General features: G+C 36.4%; 1 pseudogene; it reads right to left on the minus strand.

Annotated features, from left to right (window-relative positions):
* Positions 1 to 1,970: 1,970 nt before the first annotated feature.
* On the minus strand, positions 1,971 to 3,545 carry LOC126076754 (protein downstream neighbor of Son-like; annotated as a pseudogene).
* Positions 3,546 to 4,161: the final 616 nt, after the last annotated feature.

A 4,161-nucleotide genomic window follows, 5' to 3' on the forward strand; every position in this document is an offset into this window, starting at 1 on the left:
TTCTTGATTGGGTTGTTTGTCTTTTTGTGGTTGAGTTTTGACACAATCATGTAGATTTTAGAGATCAGGTGCTGGTCTGAGATGTCATAGCTGAAAATTCTTTCCCAATCTGTAGGTGGTCTTTTTACTCTTTTGGAGAAGTCTTTAGATGAGCATAGGTGTTTGATTTTTAGGAGCTCCCAGTTATTGGGTTTCTCTTCGTCATTTTTGGTAATGTTTTGTATTCTGTTTATGCCTTGTATTAGGGCTCCTAAGGTTGTCCCTATTTTTTCTTCCATGATCTTTATCATTTTAGTCTTTATGTTTAGGTCTTTGATCCACTTGGCATTAGTTTTTTGTGCATGGTGTGAGGTATGGGTCCTGTTTCATTCTTTTGCAAATGGATATCCAGTTATGCCAGCCCGATTTGTTTAAAAGACTATCTTTTCCCCAATTAACTGACACTGGGCCTTTGTCAAATATCACCTGCTCATATGTGGATGGATTTATATCTGGGTTCTCAATTCTGTTCCATTGGTCCATGTGTTTGTTGTTGTACCAGTACCAGGCTGTTTTGACTACTGTGGCTGTATAATAGGTTCTGAAATCAGGTAGAGTGAGGCCTCCCACTTTCTTCTTCTTTTTCAGTAATGCTTTGCTTATCCGAGGCTTCTTTCCCTTCCATATGAAGTTGGTGATTTGTTTCTCTATCACATTAAAAAATGACATTGGAATTTGGATCGGAAGTGCATTGTATGTATAGATGGCTTTTGGTAGAATAGACATTTTTACTATGTTAAGTCTTCCTATCCATGAGCAAGGTAAGTTGACATAATTTTTAAATTCACTTTTTCAGAAGAAACTTTCCAGGTGTAATTAATACAGCACATTTAAGATTAATATCCTCCAATTATTATTCAGGATATTTTTATCTGTTATATATTATAAAACCATTTAAAATTATATTATAAATTAATAGTTTTTTGTTTGTTTGCTATTTGTTCACTAATTGTGTATTTATGTTTGTGACAGAGAGAGAGAGAGAGATCCCTTTCTCTGGACTTTTCATCTCATCCCTCATCTCTATGCTCCCTCTCTCTAGTCCAAACAACCAATTTCTGCTTTTGTGTCTATTTCTTTATTTTAGATTTCTGTTTAAATGTCATGTCATCTAGAATTCTGTCCCACCCATCTTTATCAGCACCACATTACTAGATTAGGTACACTAAAAAAAAAAAAAAAAATTAAGCACTTTTATTTAAGAATATTTGATATATATATATATCAGTACACACACTATACACACATATGTGTACCAGCACATTAAACACAATTTTGTCATGCCAGCTAATCATACTTTACAATGCTTAGCCCTACTCCATATGGAATAAAAAATGCCTTTTCCTCTGGGTTAACTAGCCTAAAAGAAAAAATAAAGTATTTTTGAATCAAGGGAAAGATGCTAAGGTAGAGACATTGATAATCAGCTCAGTAGATATTTTCTATCTTCATAAAATAAGAACCTGTTAATTATAATTGGTGTTCTGCAAATTGTTGAAGTAATATATTTTTGGCCCTGATGACCTTGATGGCAATGCCATGAGATAATTGCTACAGGTTTAGTCTCAATTTCCTATTTGCAAGAAAACACTGACATTAATTCAGCTTTCTACTTGGCTTATAATTAGGTCGGACCTTTTTAAAATTCTTATTCAAGTTATTTTACTAACTTTTAAGAAGTGTGAGTTATCTTCGTATTTGAAAATCTAATCTGAAAACAGTAAAAACAGAAAATCTTTAAGAACTTAATCCCACTGCTCAATGCATGTAAGAAAAGTTACCGCAAAAGTTAATGTTTATAAACAACATTTGAATATTTGTGCTTATATTTCTTTCTTTAAGCTTCCAAAGTGAACTTTAAAGCCAAGGGTATAAGAATCTTAAATTTCTTTTTTAGAAGTCTTTTTTTTTTTTTTTAAATCTCAAAGATTTCATTTAGCCTTACTTTGTGTTCTAAATCTCCAATTATAAATGTAGTTGCTCCTTTCCACATGCCTTAAAGATGATTTCCCCAATGATGGTATTTGACTAGTTGGTCTAGAGTTTTAGAATGCAACCCACATTTAGCAAGCGCCTTACGAGTAATCTTCTTATACAGCATTTTATTCACAGGAGGGAGGATATTAAATAGAGTTGGCTCATGGATCTATAGCCCTGTTAACTCCAAATTAACTGATCTTTGTGTCCAGAAAGTGCTTGTGTCTTCACGTGATGCTTTAAGCATTTCCAGGACTGCACCTTGGGAAGCTCCAGGGGATAACAGGGTTGGTGGATCCAAGGCAGAAATTAGAGTTGATCAAAAACTTTGAACAATGTGAGTGTTGATTCTTTTCACCAATACAACAGACTTAGGCCTGTGCTTCATTTGTACTTCATGTTTCTCTTTACTCAGCTTGAAAGATAATCATTTTCTTCTATTAAAAATAAAGAAAGTTCAATACCCTCATTTTTTATAGCATTTCTTAAGCCTCTAGTAGTGGTAGATACGACAGCTGTGATGACATCACGCCCTGTAAATGGTGCTGCATGGGACGGAACAGTAAATTGATAGGTACAAAGTGAAACAGGTGCAAAATTTTGTCTTCAGCAGATTCTATAGAGAAGTAAAGCTCACAGACCAGTCACTCATTGAAATATGTTGCAGGCTGTCATCATTTGACCAAGGTCTTGTCTTTTTAGCCATTTTTATCTCAGCTCTAATATGAGGAAACCCATTGCCCTGAGTTGATTCCCACTGGTAGCGATCCTACAGAGTCCTGGGGGTGCAATGGCTAAAACCTCAGGCTGCTAACCAAAAGGCTGCAGTTCCAGTTCACCAGCCGCTCCTTGGAAACACTATGGGGCAGTTCTACCATGTCCTATAGTGCTGCTATGAGTTGGAATCTACCCCACCGCAACAGGTTTAACACGGGGAAGCCTGGTAGCCAAGGCGGGGCAGAGTGGAGCCAATAGATAAAGCTCTGCTGGGCACGGTGAAATTCAGTGGAGAGTTTGGGATTCTGTATACTTTGAGGCAACATAACTTTAATTGCCTACCGTGCTAGAAAAGACTAAGCCTCTTCCTATGCTTTCATACGATCTATCCCAGTTAAAATGTTACGAAGAGGTGAAAAAGAGTCAAGTTTTAATAGTACAGTCCACTGGTCACTCAGTAGTTTCTGAGTAGGGAACATCAGATTCAGAGATGATATGGATGGAAAAAAAAGGAGTCTTGGATAATTCATTAATGGTTGTTCTTTCAGGAATATTTCTTCACATAGCAAATAATTTCCTGGATTAGAATCTAAAGATAGTAGGGATATCCTGTTGCCCTTGGGAGTGGTCCTTCAGAAGGAGGGTAATCTCTGAAACAGCCAAAAGCCTCTGTTACGTGACTCAGGGTCTTGGACAGGTCGAAGCCATGTCTGCTTTCCGGGGCCTGGAAGAAGCAGAGGGGCAGCCTGGCTGCCAGGGCGGTGCGGCCAGTGCTGCCTCAAGCCACTCTGGGGATGTGTAGGAGGCGGCATCTTGGAGCCAAGTGCTTTTCTGATCTAGTTGTATTCTTATGTTTTCATATACTACACTGCTTTGGGTTTCTGTCTGCCTCGATTTGATTAGGAAGTTCTTGAATTTAGAGTCTAAGGTGTAGCACACTGAGTGGTGTGTGATAGCACAAAACAAAAAAACAAACCCATTGCTTTTGAGTTGATTCTGAGTCATAGTTGGATCCAAAAGTTTTTGTTGAAGCGTACTTTTTAGAGACAGGTCATGGTCCATGGGAGACTAGCTATCGTAAAGATATCAAATAATTTTGTGTGTTTAATTAAATTTGAATTGAAATTCCGAAGTGCTTCTTCATGTGATACATATTTTTTTCTTCAAAGAAGTAAAATATCAATCAATGAAGGTGTTAAATGTATTATGCAACATCAACTCAAAGGACATTTATGCAGACCATAAAAATAATGATTATGAAGGCTATATAGCATTATGAAAACATTATAATAAAATTGCCAATGGAAAAAAAAGTAACAGATTTACTCAGGTACTGTAATTACTTCTGTGTACAGATTGAAACATATGAGAAAAGTCTAGAGAAAAATCATTATAACATGATGAGAATATAGGCATTTTATCCATTTC

This window comes from Elephas maximus, chromosome 5, assembly GCF_024166365.1.
Source record: "Elephas maximus indicus isolate mEleMax1 chromosome 5, mEleMax1 primary haplotype, whole genome shotgun sequence".
In the NCBI taxonomy this organism is placed as follows: domain Eukaryota; kingdom Metazoa; phylum Chordata; class Mammalia; order Proboscidea; family Elephantidae; genus Elephas; species Elephas maximus.